Here is a 25374-nt window from a genome sequence, read left to right as displayed (position 1 = left end):
TGTTCCGAAGTTGAATACTCAGACTTCGGCTGTTCCTTTGTACCTGTCATAATAATAATGTTTTTGTTGTTTTGTTTCTCCTTCGAAGACCTCACTTTCTGTATTTGTGTCGTACTGACAGGTTGGCTCCATACCCTTAGTCACTTTTACTTATTTATTTATTTGTTTTCTTAATGTGATTTTAAATTTTAATGTTTTAAAACATAAATATTTTAAATATATATTTTTTACTTATCTTTTATTTATTCTATTTGTTTTGATTAATTTCTCAGTGTTTTGCCTGTTCCTCGGTGTCCTTTGTGTAAAAAAATATCCCTTTTAAGTCGATTGTCATTTTTTTATGTTCAGACTTTGCCTTTATAATTTTTCTGTAATTTTTATTGTCAATGCTTTTTGTTTTTAATTCTAGAACCCCTGATGATGTAATCATGGATTATGAAACGGGAATAAACATGTAATCAAATGACTATTCAAGAGTATTCCTGTCCGCCTTCCCGTTTGATGTCTGAATTCGGGCATTCCCGTCTCTTGCTCATTGGTATATATATATATATATATATATATATATATATATATATATATATATATATATATATATATATACATATATATATATATATATATATATATATATATATATATATATATATATATATATATATATATATATATATATATATATATATATATATATATATATATATATATATATATATATATATATACATATGTAGAATCTACTGGTCACTTTTACCAGACACATATGTAATTCTAATAGCCACAATGCCCCCTTAACTTCTCGAATTCTTTGCGCTTCTTTGGATATGCTTGTAACTACGAAGCCGAGACATCCAAACACAAGAAATTGAAGAGACTTGTGATTTGCCGGTCGCGGGAGACGAACCCGGGTCACCTTAACCACAAGGAGGTAACGTTGCCGACCTGACCACGTGTTTCAAAATTAGAGCAACCCCCTCTACAGCATAAACTAAAATTGATATGGACAAAAACAAAAGAAATTCAGAACAGGTATTTATTTAAGTTTCTCTCTAAGTATTTAATATTTTTTGTGGCCTCCATCTGCCTGTACCACGCCTGCATTCTTGAGGGGTATGCTTTCAGCATATCGCAAAAAAAACTGAGACTCAAACTCCATTTCCCTGAGCACTTCGGTCACCTCTCTTTGCAGGTCGTCGAGGCTTGGTATACCATCATAGTTCACTGTGCGCGCTACAACACGATCCTTTAAGATACTACCAATGTTTTTACACACATCAAGGTCAGGGGAGCTACCTGGAAATTCACTTGACGAGAAGAAATCGATACCACTGTTTCGAAGCAGCTCCTGTGTCTGAAGAGCCTTTTAACATGGTGCCTTATCATGCAAAAATGCGACTTCTTCGACAGATAACACATTTTCAGGATCTTTGAGGAAAGGAAATACTCCACCAGTAAGCACAGTTTCTCTGAAGTATTCGCCATTCCATGACTGTCCTTTTTCTTTGATGATCCACATTAACTGTTTGGCTGTGAAACACAGAGAAATTCCCGAATACTCAGGAAATTTCACAACTTGGCGATAGTGCACGTCATCGCTGATGTCATCTAACTTTGCAGCCCAAATGATGTCATTTTTATGATTTGGCTTCCTGACTGTGTAAATGAAGAATTCATCTGATGCAGCAACATGGAGAAAGTCAGCTTCATCCCAATCTTTAAGAAATGAACCACAAAACCATGCACGGTCTTCTCTCTGTTGCTGAGTGATGTTGGGCTTGCTGATAACATGAAATGGCTTGATACCAGATTTTTTCAACTCACGATATACAGCACTGTAACTTCTCTTCTTTCCCCTTTTTGTAGTTCTTCAATGGAAGGGTCGATATCGTACTCGTCTAGCACTCTCCTAGGCCTGTGTTCGATTCTCCGGCCGGCCACTGAAGAATAAGAGGAATTTATTTCTGGTGTTAGAAATTAATTTCTCGGTATAATGTGGTTTGGATTCCACAATAAGCTGTAGGTCCCATTGCTAGGTAACCAATTGGTCCTTAGCCACGTAAAATAAGTCTAATCCTTTGGGCCAACCCTAGGAGAGCTGTCAATCAGCTCAGTGGTCTGATTAAACTAAGGTATACCTAACCTTCCCCTTTTTGTTTCTAGTTCACGCGCCAATTTATGTAAAGACTTTCTTGGTCTACCCACTGCCTCAACTATGATGTCTTTTGACTTCTGAGAAAGGACTTCAGGCCTTCCAAGATTTTCACTCTTTTCGCAATGACAGTCATATGGATTTTTGTTCCAGTTTCTTTTAACAGAGGATTCATCTCTTTCAAAGTATTTAGCTATCCAGGAACGTGAAACGAAGGATGCGCCAGCATCCCTGGCCTCTCTGAAGGTTATAGCCTGGATTTGGTCAATTCACCTGATTTCCTCCGAGTTGTTAGCTATGGCTGTATCTAACTCTGTCACTCAGTCTGAAAATACAAGAAATGTAAAATGAAAAACAGCTTAATAGAAACTTAAAATAATGTACTTGGAGATAGGCTATAGCAGAAAACTTCATAACTTTCCATTTGCTCTGTGGAGGGGGGGCTCTAATTTTGAAACATCCGGTATATATACACATATATGTATATTATACATACATACATATATATACCCATATATACATACATATATATATATATATATACACATACATATATGCCATGGTGGCATAGTGGTATGATTCTCAGCTACCAGTCAAGAGGGCTGGGGTTCAAATCCCGCTGCCCACTGATGTCTCGGATTGCTCCACTGCAAAAATCCAACAGCCCGTCAACCTAGCGGTCTGAAAATACCCGAGAGATTCAGTAGGAGAATAGGTACCAACCCTTGGGCTGGGGAGTTAAACAGTGGGCCTAGCGACACACTGGCCACATGTCATAGGCATTGGGACCTGTCCCCCACTGGCTGTCAGCCTAAGAAACAGGAGATCAGCACTTGCCCTATGATCCTACAGAAGACCAGGAGGACTCTAACTTTAAATACAAACACACACACGCATATATATATATATATATATATATATATATATATATATATATATATATACTGTATACATATGCATCTATATACAGTATATACACACACACATGCACACACACACACACACACATATATATATACACATATATATATATATATATATATATATATATATATATATATATATATATATATATATATATATATATATATATATATATATATATATATATATATATATATATATATATATATATACTGTATACATATGCATCTATATACAGTACACACACACACACACACACACACACATATATATATATATATATATATATATATATATATATATATATATATATATATATATATATATATATATATATATATATATATATATATATAAAGGCCTCTTTGACCACACACAGTAAGCACTTAAAATACCAATATTCACCAACCAGCAACAAAGTCCACAATGGGTGGAGTCGTGCAACTAACACAATGTGTGCAAGAAGATTCAATGGGGACAAACAAACACTGAGAAAAACCCCTTAATGTTTAATACATAAACATTAGACAGAAATGGCATCTGAACCCCTTAATACAAAAATATCCAAAAACACAATTACACCTACAGAACGACCCTCAAACACTTACACTACTAAATAAAGAGAGCAACACATCCGAACTTAGAAAAGTGGCCCAGGAAGTAAGAGAAGGTCAAAAAGACAGGATAACCCAACACTTACAGGTTAACTGAATAGAACAAATAAGGGCTTCTATATATATACAGTATAATTGTGGTCTCCTCAGCACATCAGTCTTCATGTCTGGAGAGAGCCCCAGCTTATGTAGGATAGAGGGGCCCAAACGACAGCTGTGCAGTGATGCCTACAAAAGCCGTGATCTCTTATAAATGTAGACAATGTCAAATAATGACACCTTACCCAATAAAGGTGGTCCCCAAGGGTTCTAGGAACATTTGCCGTGAACATTTTTGCAGTAGGAAAACTCGCCTCGGGAATTTTCGGTGTAGGAAACTTTGCCATACAGGATTTTTGCCATAAGACAATTTCGTCGCATTTTTTTTTTGCGATATCCTCATCTTGAACGGTCCCTTTTGGAGTAATGTCCAATTTAATATGTGAAGTACCTTGGGCCGGAGGTGCGAGGTATGAAGCTTCAACTCCAACAGCTATGGAGCAAGATCCCAACGGTCCTAAATCCTACAGCAAGCAGTGAGGATTGCAGCAAATCACAGCAAGCAGAGAAGACAGTACTGATTGCAATATGGCAGGTCAGGTCGAGAGCAACCCCTTTCAAAAAGACTCAGAAACGAACTGCCTGCCTTCCCCAAAAGAGCATCCGACCACCCCTGTTCACAGGGGCCAGACCAAGCACCCTCAAACCATGTAAACACAAAAACAACTGTTAATACAAATGTCAAACAAGCTAATAACCACTGAGGAGGAGACAAGAGATCTTACAAAATAGTGCCAAAGCGGCTTAAAATGAAAATTACAAAATAACATAATACCAAAGTATTAATAGCAAAATGGGCAACACTGACTCTATATATATATATATATATATATATATATATATATATATATATATATATATATATATATATATATATATATATATATATATATATATACATATGTGTGTGTGTGTGTGTGTGTGTGTGTGTATAAAGCTTAGACATAAAATATCAACTAAAAATACGTCAAGTTTTTAAAAGAACGTCTCGATTGATGGAAACCGCTATTGTTTTTCTGACCGTCGTATGACAGATCCAGCATTTCTTCAATGAAAACCCTACGACGATGCATGTGTCATGTAGTTTTTTATTCATATCACTTCTCACACTTTCTGTTGCACCATACTTTGGCAAAATGGTTACGTTTTAAAGCCATTTCACTGCAGTTCCGTTTTTTCCCTGAATTCTGTGTTCCAGTGGCAGCGTAAATAGCAATTTCCACAGCCTCATGGTGCTCACGCCACACTTTACGTCCGTATTCAGTTAAATCGTGCTCAAAGGTGTCCTTGCTCTCTCTACTAAGGAACAGCAGGTGAGTCCAATTTCTACAGCGATGCCAAATGTTCTGCCAAACAACCGCGTCATTAATAAAAACTGGGTATCAGTATCTAGACAGTGCGGTGAGCCATGGATCCGTGATTTAATGCTCCTGTAATTCTTGGTAGGAAAATCACTGAACACTTCTCAGACAACCCTCTCCTACCATCATATTCACGAATATAAACATTCCATTATTGCATGGTGACTATCCCAGGTTGATCTGCTAATCGACAATGACGTTCAAGTGTTCTTCTTCTTTTCACATATTTCCACGTAACTAACGAGCAAAAACAACTTCCATGTTCAAAAGGAAAAAGACATGTTGACCTTGATTGCCACTGAAACATCCCCCACCAACTTTCATATCTGCAATTATTAAGGAGTCCAGTTGGGATGTTTGTTAATTCAGATTACAGGAGAATCGTAATCAAATAAAAAAATTCATAATGCAACAACACTTTGCAATTAACAGAAAATGCGATTATACACACACATACCAGCACACACATATATATATATATAATGTATGTTTGGAGAACAATTGCTATTGAAATAATACTGCAAGATTTTGCCTTCTACTTTAAACAAGTAAAAATGCGCCGAAGTTTCTTCGGCTCTATCGAGTTTTCTGTACAGCCGCTGCAGCGTATAATCAAGGCCACCGACAATAGATCTATTTTTCGGTGGTCTCGGCATAATGCTGTATGAGCAGCGGCCCATGAAACTTTAACCACGGCACGGCGGTGGCCCATCCTATATAGCTGCCAGATGCACGATTACGGCTAATTTACAAAAAATAAAAACTACCGAGGCTAGTGGGCTGCAATTTGGTATGTTTGATGACTGGAGGGTGGATGATCAATATACCATTTTGCAGTCTCTAACCTCAGTAGTTTTTAAGATCTGAGGGCGGACAGAAAAAGTGTGGACAGAAAAACGTGCGGAGGGACAGACAAAGCCGGCACAACAGTTTTATTTTACAGAGGACTAAAATTGTTTGGTAATTTGGCAATCCTGTTTCTTGAAATTTATTACCGTCATCTAGATCATGTTCATTTTGTTAACATCTTCGGACCTGGCCAGAATCACGGTTGCCCTCCTCCCCTGATCCCCTGATCCGTCTCAGCATCGTTTCAGAAACAATTGCTTTCCAAACAAAACTTTCTACAAAATTCTTACCAAACCGCTTCACAAATCATGCAGTCCCACAATGAACTTTAATGTCCCAAACTGCCTAAATATGCCAGCTTCCCCTTTGTGCAGGACGACAGCTTCAGAAGGGATTTCATTAGGGTCATTAGAAAGCAATTAGGAGCCACTGACATCAAGCGCATTAAAAAAAACTAAAACAATCTGGTCACGCTTCGGGTTGAAGGATCGTCTTTGTGCTTGGATGCCGTCTGGCGCTCTTTATGAATATACCGTCTGGGAGGATGTCGGATCTACAGTACAGTACCAGGCGGCTTCTCAGTGTCAGAGCCGACCCCCAGAAGAGGGTGAGTTACAGAAGTGGCTGTCGGTTGTCCAATACTGAGGCTGCGCATCCAGTGTAAAATTTTTAATTTATTGGCCAAGCACAAAGCCAACAAAAGCTTCCAATGCTTGATTCTCTAAATATCAAACTACCTTCGTTAAACACTCAAAGTGCCTCTATTCCTTTGTCCCCGTCTTAGTTTATCGCTATTTGTACCTCTGATACTTTTTCATATATTTTTGTCTGTTAGTGTGGGCTTGCCATTGCGCTGTCAGGTGAGCGTCTTGTACTTTCTCATGTGGCGTTGTTTAGATGGATTACTTAATTGGTTTTTTCTCAACTTTTTATGATTTTATGTTATTTTTAATCTACTCTAGTGTAACCATATGCAAGTGCGTCCATATGTAGTGTGATTTTATGCACTGTGTGCATGTATTCCAAGTATTCTCTTGTGTGTGTAATTTTGAAGTGAATTTTTATATCTTAATAATTTATATATTAAAGTAATTCAGTTTTAGTCATTCAGTTCTTTCTTATTATTTTACTCGATTTTCCACAGAATTCCCTGATGATGTGATTATGAATCATGAGACGTAGGAAGGAATAAAGAAAGTGTGAATTTCCAGCGTAATCCTGCCCTTGATTCTATAATATATATATATATATATATATATATATATATATATATATATATATATATATATATATATATATATATATATATATATCTTAACAAGATGGTTGTGAGAATCCATACACATATACGGATAGCATTTCAATAAAGGATCATGCAATTGGATGAACTTGTCAAACGATTATGATATTTATGAAACCACAAAAGCGTTCACTGTTTACAATATCTCACCTGCTCTATTCATAATGAATTTAGATGTAATGTCCCTGATTTATTTTATACCCTATCACTTTATACTGTGTCATAAATATATCTTTACCATTTATTAGCTGGACTTTATTCATGTGTCGAGATTAATTCTGCCCCGCATTTAATCATGAGTTTCCAGCCCCGCTCTCTCTGTCTCTCTCTCTCTCTCTCTCTCTCTCTCTCTCTCTCTCTCTCTCTCTCTCTCTCTCTCTCTCTCTCTCTCTCTCTCTCGCCTTCCTTCATCCGGCCTTCGGGAACGGTGATGACAGCAACGCAAATGAACAGAACGCGAAACTTTAGGTGGATACCACTATATGAAATTAGAGAAGGACCGTAAGGCAAGAGCTGTGTATAATCTTTAATATATGTATACATACACACACACACGCACACACACACACACACACACACACACACACACACATACATATATATATATATATATATATATATTTATATATATATATATATATATATATATATATATATATATATACATACATACATATAGTCTTCAGAAGCGTTACAATTTAAAGTTATGAAAGGTCTGCGGGTTATAAATTGCTTCTGAGTGTGTCCATCCTATTTTTACATGTTATCATAATAACACTTACTCATCAGAGTAACGAACGACTCTGTTATGCCATAAAGCTTTCAGCGAGTGACAAGGACCAGCATTTCATTCGAAGCAGCCTCATAAAGCTTATTAAAAACGGATCATTAAAGTGCAATCAAGTGTGACTGTCACTGTCAATAAAAAGGAAAGAAATTGACGTCTTGCGCACCGTTAGTAGTGACTTATAGAGCCGGCTTTCATAACTACAGTAGCAATCATTGGCTTGAGCTCATTTGAGAAGGCTTCGACTGCTTTTTCAGGTTCTGAGTTCGAACTCAAGTATGCAGCTCACAGACACAGTTAAGTTCTGGACGGTTCTAAAACATTTCGATCCTTCGACATTATTATGAGAGTTACTAGTTTACCCATTCGGTCTACAATAACGGTCAAGTTGCGCTGCAATTTCCGGCTTCATAATTCGTGACGGTCAAGTTGCGCTGCAATTTCCGGCTTCATAATTCGTGGTAGTTATCTGGTGCACAAATCATATATATATATATATATATATATATATATATATATATATATATATATATATATATATATATATATATATATATATATATATATATATATATATCTATATATATATATATATATAATATATATATATATATATATATATATATATATATATATATATATATATATATATATATATATATATATATATATATCTATATATATCTATATATATCTATATATATATCTATATCTATATATATCTATATATATATATATATATATATATATATATATATATATATATATATATATATATATATATATACTCCTTGTATCATATGGTATTTGTGTAGTGTTCTTATATGTTACAAGGAATATGTGAAATCAGGGATTTCATGAAATCCCCACGGAATTTGTGAACTAACCAATTTGTGTAGGAACATTTGATCCCCGAGGGCTAGTAGGCCTACTAAACACGACGAAACAGTGAGTCATCTACACTGTTTCGTCATGTTTAGTACTAGCCCCCGGGGTCAAATGTGTTTCACAATGTTTAGTACTAGCCCCTCTGGGGTCAATGCGCTTAGGGACATTTGATCCTCCAGGGGTTAGTACTAAACACGTCAAAATGCAGTTAACCCTCCAGGGCTAGTACTAAACTTGACGAAACAGTGATTCATCTACACTGTTTCACTGTGTTTAGTACTAACCGGGGGGGGGGCCTCAAATGTGTTTCACCGTGTTTAGCACTAGCCCCTGGGGGATCAAATGCACTTAAGGACATTCGATGCCCCAAGGGCTAATACTGAACATGGCGAAATACATTTAACCCTCCATGGGCTAGTAATAAACACGGCAAGACAGTGTAGATGAATCAACGTTTCGGGGATCAAATATTCCTGAGCAAGTTGGTCATTTCACAAATTCCCTAGGGATATCATGAAATCCCTGATTTCACATATTCCCTCTAACATATAACAGAGCGTTCAGTCACAGAATGATTCTCCCCCCCTCCCCGCCTCTCACTCTCTCTCTCGCATTTTACAAAGAAATAAGGTGCGTTTATTAGTATTAAATGCTGTTTCTTGTAAACAGCAAAAGAAAAACAAGTGCTCCACTTCTATCCTGAAGTTACGCTTGGAGAATTCTTTATAAGTAACACCCTGTGCGAATTTTAGCACCGAAAAATGGAGTTTTTTTTTCAGTCTGCGACCGACTGACACAGAACAAACTTCCAACCAGAAAGAATTTCCTTTCTTTTAGTCTCATCCTCTCCCGTCGCTTCGAATTTGGAGTAACGCTTCTCCCAGGTGCATCTTCTTTGTTCCCCATTATGGTGACAACGCCTTGCTGATAAGAACACAGAAAACAAGGAACGAAAATGTCCGTTTATTTCTCGTGTTAGCCTTTTCATCACTATCATTCTACGTAGTTATCGGATAATCCTTCGGAAAGTTCTTAGTTTGTTTGTTAACCGTACGAGCTTTCCAAGAATAGAAGATAAGGTCAATAATTTTGCAGAAAAGATAGTGAAATTGAGGAGTTGTGTATACAGTCCCACTGATTCCTTATTTCATGAGGGTTAAATGAATGAACGTGGTGTGATATTGTTGAAATATTCTTTTTATGTTAAAAAAAGGTTTCACGGCAGCACTTTACAATAATTAAATGTACGACCTGCCTGCAATTAATGATTCTGTGCAACTGACGTATTATGAAAGGAGCATAAGATTAGCGATTATGCCGCTGAGATATATTGTTTCTCATGATTAATCAAGATCGATTCTGGTCGATATAGAATAATGTTTCATTTCCATAAGTCTAATCCTTCGGGCCAGCCCTAGGAGAGCTGTTAATCAGCTCAGTGGTCTGGTAAAACTAAGGTATACTTAACTTTTTCCATTGATATATGTTTCATCACTGTATGTTAATCATGTCTATCAATATCGCCATCTGTTTGTCTGCCGACAAACACAGATGTCTGAGTCTGTATCTCTGTTTTACCTGTCTGTGTGTAGACGCTACCTTACCGCTCGCACGCGTCAATAACATCTTCGAAGATTCTGTACATTTATCTCAGTAAGGAACTACCAATAAACCAGTAAACACCCAACCAGTACGTCACTCAATCCCCAGTCCTTACAACGGGAGAAGCTTTGATCTCTTGATGACGCTGGCGTCAGGAAAACTGCAAAGATTACAAAGCGCTGAAGGAAATCAAAGACTGCAGTACTGTAAGTAGTGCGTGAATAAAAAGTCATTGAAGAGCAACGAGTGGTTTGGAAAGATGAATGACTTGTTTGAATGAACTAGCGTGGCAGCGATCAGGGAAGGAAATCGTAGCTGGAGGTTGAGCTATCAGATATACACTGTACAGTTCCAGACATTTCCACCGGGTCCAGTTTCCAGAGTAAGAAGGGTTTGTGGTAAGATGTGTGTTGGTAGCCCTGACGAGAAAGGTAAATGGAGGTGGGGCAGTCCCCATACAGCTGGTGGCTGAGTGGTGGTGGATGGTGTAATTAAATTTGTAGACTACTTTGGTTCAGTTATTTTCCTCAATCCTTTGTCTGTTGGTTTGAATTCGTTTCACCAATGTTTTGTCATAAAGGAACCATTTAATTACCTTTTAGAACTTTTAGTGTGTTATACATAAAACAATAAAGTAAATTTTCCTTAAGGGAAAAGATCTTATAGAATATAGCCTATGACCAAAAATGGTTTACTTTGAGAAATCACGCCACACTTATCTGTACAAAAACATTTGCAAGCTAACGTTGTTGGTAAGACTTCTGGAGTATATTCCCTCTGCTAACGAGGTCGGAACAAGGCTGTTTTCGCCTCCTGGTCATTTGTATTGCTATCAGTACAGCATGAGGTTAATATTTTTTAAATGATTTCAATGAAATTCCCACGGTCAATTTCTTATCGCTCAGGACGAAATTCTAAGATAATGGTAGTGGTTCGGATCAAGCCGAGTTTCAGGAAGCCTTGAGGAATTATCAACTCTAAATTCTACAGCTTATCTCCTAAAAGTCCTCACAGTCTCCTTCATCTTCATATAAAATGTGCTTCGATCTATATTACACAGTAAAAAAAAAAAAATTTTTAAGTGATGCCTCATAATTATGCAGAGGCATTACGTGACGATATATGAAACATACCGCTAAAATGTTGTATTAAAATTAATTTGTGTGTTTATGTGTGTACATTTTTTTTCTCAGGGTGGTTCAACTACGGAGCCAAGGGTAGTTGCTATTTCGAGGCCTGAGAGCTCTCAAATTAATGCAAGACTTCATTCTAGGGGGAAAAAATTATGGTAAGGGTCTTTTCAAGATGATATCATTAGCAGTTAGAATTTCAAACATCAATTAGAGATATATATATATATATATATATATATAGATATATATATATATATATAGATATATTATATATATATAGATAGATAGAATATATATAATATATATAAATATATATCTATATATATACCAAATCATATATATAAAAATACTATATATATATATTTTATATATAGATATATATAGTATATGCATTATATTTGATATATATATATATATCAAAATATATAACCCTATATATATATAGAGATATTTGAGCCACCCTGAGAAAAAATATTGTTCTATCTGAACCATATCCCTTAAAAATACTCTTGACGTCATTTTTTCCGCCAAATAAAGTCTTGCATTAATTTGAGAACACTAATCAAAATAGCAACCCTGAATGACAGCCACCCTGAGAAAAATATTGTCACTACGTTCCTAAAAGTAATTTGATAAATTCACAGACTAATTCCGAACACTAATATCTGAATGACAGCAACGATAATACTAGTAATAGTAATGATAAATATATAATGATATATATATATATATATATATATATATATATATATATATATATATATATATATATATAATTTACATATCATATTTTCCCAAGAATCCCAGCCATCAAATGCTTCATTTAAAGCTGGAAAATACAACAGTGCATTTTGGGCACTGCCTGACAAGGAAGGGTGAAAGGAATATAGGCCCCTCCCCTAATCTTTTAATCGTCTTTCAACTTTCTCTTCTCGAACATATGACTGCGGGAAACTTTTGTTTTACACAGACATGAGGTTGTGAGGAGCATAAAGAGCCGGGGATGGAGATTAAGTCATAGATGACACCAACCCAATCTACCTGTGGGTAACCTCCTGACCTCTGACCAAAGTCATATAAGGGTCTCACTGAAGGAACAAGTGAGAGACACACTGCTGGACACGAGCAAGACATCTCCTTCAGAGAGCCATGCCCTACCACGTGGTCCTATCTTGTAGGGACCTTTAGTCTTCTTACCCATGAAGCCCTCAGTCCTTCCTCTGCATTTCCCTTGCTGAAGCCACCTCTTTCACAAGGTAAAGTGATCTGCTGCAAAGGTTCTACTAGTCAGTCACACTGTTTAATTCTCATAATAAACTTCCTATTTCCAAGTGCCAGTATTTCCATATCAACCTTGCCTTGTTAGGTCAGTGTTACGTAAATGCCTGTGTTTAAATAATTACATAAAATCGTGTGTTCACGGCTTCTTGGCACTCTCTGTGCTCACCTTGTCCTATATACATTTTATTGCATCCTTACTGGCTTTTAATTCGTGAATCTCTCCCTTTACAGAGGGTTTGTTAGCCGTGGAAATCTCTCTTGACTGTGCCGTGTGTCAGCATCGTCACACCGACGGATATACTTTCAAGTTTCCCCAGTTATAATTAACCTCTCAGGCTTGCATGCCTGATTAGCCCATTTCATCTTCTGATATTTCATTTCATGTAAATACACGTAATTTTAAACTTACCCTAACGTGTTTACTTACAAATACCTTGTGAGTAGAGCCCTCAGCTCAGATAAATTCCCCCTTTTTCCTAGTTTTTACGATTTCCATAATCAAAAGCAGTCAGATTTTATGCAAAAATAGAGGTAAGTAACGAAATCATTCATTTAGAGTCTATAACTGGCTCATGGTAAGCATTTTCTCAGGAAAAATCGTAAAAATATATATTTTGTATTTATATGTGCATAACTGAATCACGAAAATACGGAATGTGATGAATATATAAATGAAGACAAAATCCACAAAGGAAAGAGAAGCAAAGGAGTGCTGTAAGGCCTTTCGACTTTTAGTCCTTTACTTAGCATATTGAATAATTATAAAAATAAGTTTACAAGAAAGATCATATAAATGACAGATGGGGATTGCAAAGGAAAAAATATGTACCTGGAATAAAAAACAATTGAAGATTTAGCAGAACTGCCAAAACAGGGTTAAATATTTAAGAGGTTTTACAAAGGATTAGGCTCAACCGTTCAGAAACAGGGGCAGGACACTTAAAAGATTATAAGAGGTGAATGACCACCAAAAAACGTTATAAAAATACAACTCAATGATTCTGTTTTTTTTTTTTTTTTTTGTAAGCAATAAAGGTTATTACTAATCTGTACAAGTAGGCTAACGAGGAAAATTTTACTGACAACTGACCTATTAGTTCTTTATCTTTATGGATTTTTTTTCACTCTGCTGTTGAATTTTTGTATAACTTGATCTAGGGGATTTTTTGTTAGTTTTTTGTAAGTCGTATCATCATCCTGCAGGGCCTGCATACGTGATATGTAGTCAACTTTATCTAAAATTACAATACTATTAGACTTATCAGCTCTTGTAGTGTGGATAGTATTGTCTTTTTCAAGATCGGTCAGACTTTTCTAAGAAAACCTGACTACATATAACGTATGCAAGCCCTAACTGGATGATGATACGACTTACAAAAACTAACAAAAAATCCCCTTGATCAAGTGATAAAAATTTTTCAACAGCACAAACAGTAAAAAAAATCCTTAACGATAAAAAAGCACTAAAAGGTCAGTTGTCAGTAAAATTTCCCTCGTTGCAGTGCTTGTACCGATTAGTAAAAACACAAAGAAAATAATCCTATGTTGCCTATTATCAGTACTGTTGGCTCAGTATCACATAAACTTTCGAAATATATTACCAAGTTCTTGTCCCCGTTACTTGGAACTACCTCCGATTCTCACATATTTAATTGTCTAGATTTAGTTGATAAATTAAACAAAATAACTTTTTGCCCCACTGATAGATTCGTTAGTTTTGATGTTTGTTCTCTTTTTACTAAAGTTCCTATAGATTCGATTTCAGATAATCTTAGTAATGAACTAAGCCATCATGAATTACCTCTACCTTTAAGTCATATTATTTCACTCACTAGGTTGTGCATTCGTGATTGTGTTTATATTCAATAGTGAATTTTACCAACAAATATTTGGTATGGCAATGGGCAACCCTTTATCCCCACTCCTCTCAAACTTATATATGGAATTCTTTGGAAAACGATATTTACCTAATATCATTTATACTCTTTAAAGTAGTTAGATATGTTGACGATATTTTAGCTGTTTTGCCTGCTAGTATTGTTGTCAATGATTTTACTCTCTAATTTGAATAACCAGGTACCATCCATTAAGTTTACTTTAGAATTAGAAAAAGACAATTGCCTCCCTTTCTTAGATTTTTTAATACATGGCGAACCATTTCATTGCAAATTCAGTATTTATAGGAAACCAACCAACAACTTAACTTCTGTCCATTTTTATTCAGACCATCACCTTAATATCAAAATATCAATTTTTATTCTATGTTTTTACGAGCTTTGCGCATTGTCAGTCCCCAGTAATTGGATCAAGAAATCGAATACATAAGAAAAATAGGGACAGATTTATGTTATCCTTCACATATACTAGATATTTGTTATAATAAAGCCCACAAAAAGTTTTATAGTGAAAGCAACATGGAGAAAGAAACCCCAAGAACATTCTTAGCTTGCCTTATTTTAGTGGTTTTGAAAACATAAAATCATTGTTAAAATCTTTTAATGTCAACCTCGTTTTTTCCTATAACAACACACTAAAGGGAATTTTAATAAAAAATAGCCCTAAAGAAAACGGCAACATAATATATAAAATTCCATGTTTTTATATTGGCCATTCTAGCAAAGATTTAGATGTACGTATTAAACAACATAAGCATTCAGTTAAAACTGGACAAACATCCAATGCTATATTCATTCATTTAAGTGAAAACTCTCACAGGATAAATTGGACTGAAAGTTCAGTGACTCCCAGATCAAAAGATTTCTCTTCATGAAATCTTTTAGAAGCCGCTATTACACAGCTTACTTCCAGCTGTAATTTTACCTTAGCCCTGGCATGTATTATTTGGATCCCTGTGTTAAAAAAATGTTCAAGAATGACCTTAAATATAAAATGACTGACTTAATTACAAATTAGTTACCTTTTATATATTTTCTATGTATTTGTATGTTTAATATAATTTTTTTTGTAAAAATATTCATCTTGCAAAAATATTTATTGTTTACAAAAAAAAAAATTGAGTTTACTTTTATAAAAATTTTTGGTGATCAGTCACCTTCTTGCATAATTTTTTAAGTGTCCTGCCCCTGCTTCTGAATGGTTGAGCCTAATCCTTTGTAAAACCTCTTAAATATTTTGGTAGTTCTGCTAATTCTTCAATTGTGTTGGATTCCAGTACATATTTTTTCCTCTGTAATCCCCATCTGTCATTTATATACGCTTTCTTTGTAAACTTATTTTTATACTTCTCCAGTCTGCCAAGTAAAGGACTGTAAGTCAAAAGGCCTTGCAGCACTCCATTATTTCTCTTTCCTTCGTGGATTTTGTCTTTATGTATTTATATACACAATATATATATATATATATATATATATATATATATATATATATATATATATATATATATATATATATATATATATATATAGAGAGAGAGAGAGAGAGAGAGAGAGAGAGAGAGAGAGAGAGAGAGAGAGCAAACAAAGCTGAACGGTTACTGAGTTGTCGAAAACGAGATTGATAATGAATTTTTAAGAGTTGTTTATATTTGGCAACTGAATAAACTACATGCTCGAAGTAGGGTATGGTACAATTTAATGCCCTGCTTAGACTAAGCATCATCCACTTGTACTCAGTTGATATGGAATCGGTCCCTCTATCTTGTTAAGTTGGTAGGCTAAAGTGGCCACACACCTCCAGCCCCAGTCAGGGCTACCAACACAAATCCTGCCACAAACCCTTCCTTCTCGGGAAAAAAGTTAAATATATCTCAGTTTAACCAGACCACTGAGCTGATTAACAGCTCTCCTAGGGCTGGTCCGAAGGATTAGATTTATTTTACATGGCTAAGAACCACCTGGTTACCTAGCAACGGGACCTAAAGCTTATTGTGGAATCCGAACCACATTATGACGAGAAATTAATTTCTTTTACCAGAAATAAATTCCTCTAATTCTTCATTGGCCGGTCGGCGAGTCGAATGCTGGGCCAACAGAGTGCTAGCCGAGAGCTCTACCCAATGAAGAACTCCTTCTCGGGGAAACTATACATAAATTTTGTTGCGTGATCATTATGACTCCTAATTTGGTTTGGTTTATCATGCTGCAAGGAACGGCCATCTTTCAGATGCAGGTTCGTCTTCATTGCTTTTAATGCTCTTCAGTCAACCTGAGGAACTTGTATTCAAATCACCGTACCTGATCGCTTCTATGGCTTCTTTGAAGCCCCATATACATACTTACTGCTTCTAGCATGCGTTATTGCGACTTTGGCCTGAAAAAAAAGTACAGCAGGCAGTAAGATCTGTTGGAGCTGCTAACCCTTTCTTACCAAGGATATGACCAACAGGTCGTGTTTGCATGCAATCTCGTGGATCGCCGAATATAAAACGTGATAAACTGAGAAGTCATTCGAAACATACCGCAGGAAAAGATAGATTGATGTCACCTTAATCTTCAGTCAACATTCTACTGGAGCAGTTTGTTTCGAGGCTTAAGATAGCCTAATACAGGCAATTTTTACAACGCGTACATACTGTTTTCAAAGTGAGAAAATAAATGCGGATTAAAAGCGTATCCGTGGCAGATCAAACTGCAATTGTCGGGTCCAGTCAGGAAGGAAGTCGTGTTACGGCCTTTCCGCTGAGTGAGTGACCAAGGACCCAGGCAAAGACCTCTCGGGGGCACGCGCCCTCAGCTGAGTTGAGAAGAATTTTTATGGTGACCATAATACAATGATGCAGTTCTTGGTCAGTGGATGCAAATACTCAAGGGCAAATCTATTTCTAACTGACATTGACCTAAAGTTCTCTTCATAATGCAATTTATCAGAACGTAGTTCAAAAGCTCTATTACTCTATTAAGAAGTTAGTTTCTTCCTCTTTACAAAATCAGTCCTTTTAGTTTTCTGTAAAAGCAAACTATTGTGCCGCCTTTGTCTGTCCGTCCGCACTTTTTCTGTCCACACTTTTTCTGTCCGCCCTCAGATCTTAAAAACTACTGAGGCTAGAGGGCTGCAAATTGGTATGTTGATCATCCACCCTCCAATCATCAGACATACCAAATTGCAGCCCTCTAGCCTCAGTAGTTTTTATTTTTTATTTAAGGTTAAAGTTAGCAATAATTGTGCCGCTGGCAACGTAACAACACAGGCAACCACGGCCGGCTGAGAGTTTCATGGGCCGCGGCTCATACAGCATTATACCGAGACCACCGAAAGATAGATCTATTGTCGGTGGCCTTGATTATACGCTGTAGCGGCTGTTCAGAAAGCTCGATTGCGCCGAAGAAACTTCGACGCATTTTTTACTTGTTTTATTTTTGTCATTCCGGAGTCAGTCAAAACTACGGTTAACTCTCAAAATTTGCCGCACAAAAAAGCCTATCAAAAACTACCCCATTTTGTCTTTGCCACTTCGACAGTCTTCTTGCACCATTGTCGACAGGCAAGGTCGAGCAGCGTTACTGAACACCAGCACATTTTATCATATCAGCGCTGACTATATTGTAACGATAATAAAAGAAGATGAAGTCAATGTGAAATGGTACTGCGATGAATTCTCGTCCTCTAACCTTTCCCTCCGTCGCGTTGGTTGATTTAACCTTGTCATATTAAATATACTGTATGTAACCTGTATCCAGCGGCCCGCGTCGCAGCCATGTGTCCGGGTTGACGAGACGAAGTCGATGTGGATATATTTCGTCACGTCATCGTCACCTTCCTTTGAGTTCGATTGTTTCTCGGTCTTTTTGGATCATTTTTCTCTGAGTCATAGTGTTGGATCAAACTGCATCCCGTTTCCCACTTGCTGGCGATTGTGATTTTGAATATCACCGTTATTCATATTCGTGCGGTCAGGAATTGAAATACTTTGCAACAACAATAGATTAATCCGTGCTCGATCATTCTTTCAATCTATGTTGTCTCTTATTCCCACTGACGAAAAGAAAATGTCAATTTTCGATGAAAATTAAAAACAAGGCAGAAGGAAAGCTCGACTGAATCTGGCATAGTTTAGTTTCTCTAGATTGCGCGGTGTACATTATTTCGATATCTAGGAGCAATTTTCCTGTTATTTCTTAGGCAATTTGCTGTTTCTGAAGGGATTACGATGAGAGAGAGAGAGAGAGAGAGAGAGAGAGAGAGAGAGAGAGAGAGAGAGAGAGAGAATAAATGTACTGCGCATGTCACACAGCAGAATTCAGGTACATTTCAAAATCTACCGGTAATAAGCCCAAGCTGTCACAGATCGCATCAGAAAGCTACAAGGTTCAAATGTAATAGGATTCCCATGGGCACAGTGTGAAAAAAGGAAAGAGAGCCACCCACCATCTTTTGAAAGTAGTACTTCATTCTTCGTTCTACAATTTGAAGAGTTAGGTTTGGCAGTAAAAACATAAAGAGTTTTAATTAGCCGATACAGCTAAAAAATAACTTTGGTTCTCATTCATTGAACCACTTCCAGTTCTTCTTGTCGTATCTTTTGTGCCGCAGAATTTTCATGCTCTTTCACTTACGATGGTTGCGCTAGGCCGCACGTTTTCTAACATTACCAGTATTATATGTGTTGATTTTGCATGAAATTGACTCCAGCGGTTTTTTTTTTTTTTTTTTTGCCAAGAGTGAACATAGCATGTCCGGCCACCTTCGTTTTCAAAATATTCTAGAACTCTTTTCACATTTTTTGTGGACTTACTGAGCTGACCACCACGAGCTGAGAAAAGAGGGGTCAAGTACACTAAGGCTCTGTTTTGTGGTCACTTGAAGAGATGCTTCTTCGAAAGCAAGCAAAAACGCTATACCACTTTCCGCTTTGAGCGTTGATGTGAAATCAGGAACTTCATTTACGTCGCCTCTTCAAAATGTTCATATCATCTGCTTTATTTATTTTCCTTCCCGTAAATTACTGATAACAAAATTAATTTCTAGATATGTATCACACATGAAGGTTAAAATCCACTCTAGTAGGTGGTTATATATATATAAATGTGTGTGCCTGCATGTATGTATATTTGAATTAGTATCTAACTCACTGGACATTCTCCGTACGGCATACATGAATAACCACGATAGCTTATATAGGCTAGATGTTGGAACGTGTACACAATGATGGGTGAGAGATTCACTCAGCAGGCCTACTAGTGTTACCTTTCACACCCCAACCTAAGTAATTCGAAGGCGACCTGGCTCAAGCATCCTTACCGAAGGGAGAATTAGCTCCTGACCCCGGCACCAGCTATGGTACTCCTGCGTCCCTTACTATGTAATCAACCGTAGAGTTGAACTGATGTCTAAATAAAGATTGTTGCAAAATGAATCAAAGTAAATAGTATGTTCATTTGCGGACCGAGATGACAATCCTCGAAATTCAACTGGGGTCGTGGTTAATTACCGCTATTTCTACAGACAAGCTGACAAGCAACCTGAGACGTAAGTCCCCCCTTTGATAGAATAATGCGACACTTATCCTATCGTGGAGTCGTCACACTTCTCACCATGCACTTGTCAAGTTGCATACTGACTTGGATTGCGAAGAGCTCAAGACATATGTACTTGATATTTGCAAACATGCATCATCAGGGGGAACTCGCATCCCACCTTCATCTGTGACATGACGTCATTCTGGCAGAGACCCAAAGAATGGCAGAGGTCTGTCATTGCTGGCTAAAAGAACGAGAATTTTCGTCTTGTTTGTGTGCGATGGCTGCAGTCGCGTAGAAGCCACAAAAGAATTACAGAACGCGCATAACTTGGCGACAGGTTCATGATGAATATTCCTGCGGGAATTGTAAAGGTCAGTTTCAAGAGGACAGTTCATCCGTATTTGGAAAGTTTGCAGCTGACACGCAACCATTGCCCGGCGATGAACATCTCGACGTGGGACGCAAAACATGTCACTGCTAATGACATTGCGTTAACACTTTGACGATTTATCGATATTCGTGCCAAAGGATGAGTAAATATGCTGCCGCCAAAGTGGATTCTTGATTATTAGCTTTTATTATTGAAATGAACACAAGAGGAAGGCTCAAGAATCATTCTTGCACAAACTACTATGCCTAGAGCTTCGTTCTTGGTTACCGATGTTTTCTTCTTGACCCATCTCACGACTACCGGAGGAGACAGCAAGTGCTCTTACAGGCGCAGTCAGACGTTATCAGCCTTTAAGTACTGTACTTTTCTCAAAACAAGTCAATTTTTACCATTTAGCAAAAGGTTTTGAACTAATCAATATACCTAAAGCTAGGCAACATAAAAGAAAAAGTTCGATACTTTACAAATACAAAATATACATAATGCTTAATCACAGTCATTAAGCATTTGCCTCTAAACACGAGAGCGATGATGACTCTCATCAATCTTCTTCTTTTTTTTCTTTTTGTAAATGATGTCGATTATTTATGGTGAAATAGCACTTGCGTACAGGGGAGAGAGAGAGAGAGAGAGAGAGAGAGAGAGAGAGAGAGAGAGAGAGAGAGAGAGAGAGAGACCCAAGGGTCACTCAACCACGCGTGTGAGCGCCTGCACACGTATACATACATATATATATATATATATATATATATATATATATATATATATATATATATATATATATATATATATATATATATATATACATATATATATATATATACACATATATATATCATGACGAACCAGTAAGTTTGGTGATACCGTTGATATGGATACAGTATATATCTTCTCCTCTCTCTATAGAGAGAGAGAGAGACATTGTATGCATATCAACGGTATCAGATTGAGAGAGAGAGAGAGAGAGAGAGAGAGAGAGAGAGAGAGAGAGAGAGAGAGAGAGAGAGAGAGAGAGAGAGACTTGTGTTCATATTACCGGTGCTGTCAGAGTCTTGTTTGTCATTAAAAGTGTTGCAGTGTAGTCATTAGTTATGAGTTCTTGATCATGACCTTCTTATTAGTATGGTGAAGTTTTGAAATGGACTCTTGAGGAATGAGCCTTCGTTCAAATGAGGGAGGTCTGGATGTATTTTGGCTCTGTTCACTGGCGCTATCTACTGCGCTGATTTTAGAACCCACGAAAATGTTTGCATTATACGTGTATATATATGTACACACACATATATATAAATATACAGTATATACATACATATACATACATATATATATGTATGTATGTATGTATGTATGTATGTATGTATTATCATATATATAATGCAGGGTGGTGAAGGCAGGAGGCCAATATACGGACATCAAGGGCAGATGGAAAGGCACACAAACAGGTGACATCATGATGCCAAATGTTCATGGGCCTTCCCATCTGCCCTTGATGTCCGTACACAAACACACACACACACACATACATATATACACACATATATATGTGATTAGAATCACTTCAACACGTAATTCGTTTAGGACAGGTGTAGGTCCTAACCAGTTTCGACTTTATTTCCAGCCCAGTGACGGACTGATGCACAGTGCTAGATATGACAATATACAGTATATGCTACAGAGACAGTACTGACGAGCATACACAACCGTTTGAGGCTGGAGGTGTTAAGGGAGAAATGGGTGCAGAGCGCAAGAGGGTTACAGGTAGAAATCATGATTCCCTCTCACGGGACAATACTGATAAACATATAAACCGCAGGAGACTAGGAATCCACACCTGACAGGTGCCAGGGGGAGGGGCGAAAAAACTCATTAGCACTACTGCCCCCGTACTGTGTTTATAAATATGATCATCCTTTTTCCGTACATCTCTACTGCCCTCCTTCAAATTTACACAATTTACAAATTTCTTTCGAAATTATAAGATCAAGTTTGTACATGCCTCGACTAATATTTATATTATATGGCCTTCGCTTTCTTTTATAAATCTAGATTCAATCACATACTTTTCCAGTGCATTGTTAGAGTGTGCTATCTTTTTTGCCCCTGCCCATTTGATAGCATGATTGTTCTCACTGATATGTACAAAAATTCCACTGTTCACCTGCGAATATTTTGCACATTTTCTACACTGCTCTGTTCTCTTCCAATGTTTTTCCAGTTTGACTAATATACTCGTACAAGTTATCACAAGGTTTCATGGAATTTTATGTACATACCCCTTAGTATTGTCTGGAGAGTTTCTTATAAGTACACGTTTCATTGTTTTATTGTTCTTAAGAGATACATTAACTCCAGAATTCTCAAGAAGATGGGGGACCTCTTTCATATCATTATTATACGGTAGTACACGCAGATTTTTCGTAAATCAAAACAAAAACTTACGACACAAAAATTTGTTTGAGTATGACCATATATATATATATATATATATATATATATATATATATATATATATATATATATATATATATATATATATATATATATATATATATATATATATAATATATGTGTGTGTGTGTGTGTGTGTCTTTGGGATGAGATTGTTGGCCCCATGACCTGCTCCATCCTGGCAGTGTTGGTCTCAATATTATTACGAGGGTAAAATTATTCAGATTCTACAATTGCAAACATGTATAAATATGTGTTTGTAAGTGCACGAGTGTGCAGTGTCTGTATTTGGTTACTGTTCATTTCTCTCTCTCTCTCTCTTTCTCTCTCTCCAGTACAGTAAGTGCCGGGGTGTCTTTATGGGACAAATCAACCTGCCAAATCATTTTACAAGATTAGCCAGCGATCGACTGGCCAAGAGGGGCAACGCAAGACCGCCGGAGACGGGTAGTGCCGTCGCGTCGGTGCAGTTCACTGGTACGCTGCAGGCTAACCTAACCCGGCTTTTTTCTTCAATCTGTCTGTGCAACATCTCTAACGACTACTTCTTATCCTCTTCCCAACCTCTCCAACTGCCTCTTGTCAGTGTTTTATAGAGAAGCTGGGTGCCGACAATGCCGGAGAGCTTCGCTTCACAGACTAAATTTCATTAATCAGATGAAATCTTATCGGTCATCACTGACAGTGCTGTATGATGATCCTCTTTTGAAATCTTTAATATCTGATGTCTTGAGGGTCGCACATTCTTACCAATAATAATTTTTGCTCTCAGAATATTCGCCGATTTAATTTGGAGATGAGCACCTCACAATAACTACATTGTCATTTGCTGAACTTAGAACGAATGAGTCCGAAAATCAGATGAAGGCCAGTTTCCTCTATCCTCATGAAACAATTATAATGATTCTGACCCTGAGGCCATACAGTACTGGTTGACGAATGAGAAATAGCCAATGCACGACAGATAATAATAAACAAGTTTAAAGAACCCTCCTGTAAAGTCAGGACAAGCGTCAGTTTTACTGGGCCTTTTTATGAATGTTTTTAATCCGAAAACACAATTCGTAGTCGCTGACTACTTTTCGCCTCTGGTTTCTACAAGTCTAATTCTACTCATCGTTCAGAAATCGTCCTCTGAGAAAACAACGCGCTTTGAAAAGTTCCAGCCAGATGGCAACGTGATGCGCACATGCAATAAATGTCTCAACCGCTTGGCCAAAAGCTATTAACAGCCATGTGTTTATGGAAATTCAAAATATGGCATCTGTTTTATGATTTCAATATGGGTGTGACAGGTGCGTGACGTGCGTAGCAATATTCATTTTAGGATTTATCTTCGCGAGAGACAAGGCGTACCACGGAGGCTCCAAATTAGTACCAGGTTGAACGTTTCCATGCCAATGGCGCAGGTGACGGGCGATGCACGATTTTGAGAAGAGATTTATTTGAATCTTGTCAGCTGCCTCGTTGAAGCTTATTGGTTTCTTGTGCCAAAGTGAGCGTAACTCATGACGTGTGCATTGATACAAAGCCTGCGTTCATTATTCATGGTTACCCCAGAGACTGCGGAGTGCGTTCTACTTCTTCTTTGCGAAAGTTATCAGTTCACAAGGTTATTATTATCATCATCACTGTTATTTTTAAAAGTAATAGCTGCGTCAACACTCATTATTCTGCAGTTGAGATTTCCCTCAAATGCCATTTTCAGTGGGACAGAGGTAATGTAAACATTGTCCAATATTGATATCATCAATAAAATCAGTCCACCGGGATAGGCACTGCCCAGAAATCATTTAACAAGTTAGTAAGAACATTTGAACTGTGTAGGGCTGAAGAGGCAAACAGAGAAATCACCAGAGAAATCAAAATAAATAGTGGTGAAGCAGCTTTTGCTTTCCATGAAACATGTTTCAAAAAGGGTCTCCTCCCTAATCACCGTTGATGAACTGACTGTCTTGCAAACTTCTTGTCGCTTAGTCTTCTCAATTGAAATAAAAGCCCACTTAAGTAAAAACTGACGAAAAATCTCTAAATTTTGTGCTTCCTTTGTATGCAATAATAGACAGAACGAATGACATCAAATTACTGTTCCTTTATTCTTTTCAAGGCCTTATCTTTACTACTGTACTG

The 25374-nt window shown here is 37.0% G+C and overlaps 1 protein-coding gene across 3 annotated transcripts in view; it reads right to left on the bottom strand.

Annotated features, from left to right (window-relative positions):
- The window catches only part of LOC136847885 (uncharacterized), a 288188-nt gene that overhangs the window by 73946 nt on the left and 188868 nt on the right, over positions 1–25374 (bottom strand). Inside the window, exon 1 of one of the 3 annotated variants that reach the window (XM_067119896.1) lies at positions 20185–20504. The exons of 1 other annotated variant lie outside the window; for it this stretch is intronic. The gene's annotated coding sequence lies outside the window, so the exon portion shown is untranslated. Of the gene's footprint in view, positions 1–20184; positions 20505–25374 lie in introns of those variants that run through there. One more of the 3 variants, XM_067119894.1, reaches the window with a different exon arrangement.

Source organism: Macrobrachium rosenbergii, chromosome 17 (assembly GCF_040412425.1).
Source record: "Macrobrachium rosenbergii isolate ZJJX-2024 chromosome 17, ASM4041242v1, whole genome shotgun sequence".
In the NCBI taxonomy this organism is placed as follows: Eukaryota; Metazoa; Arthropoda; class Malacostraca; order Decapoda; family Palaemonidae; genus Macrobrachium; species Macrobrachium rosenbergii.
Note: the sequence above shows the minus strand (reverse complement) of the source record. Positions and strands in the feature narration are given on the sequence as shown.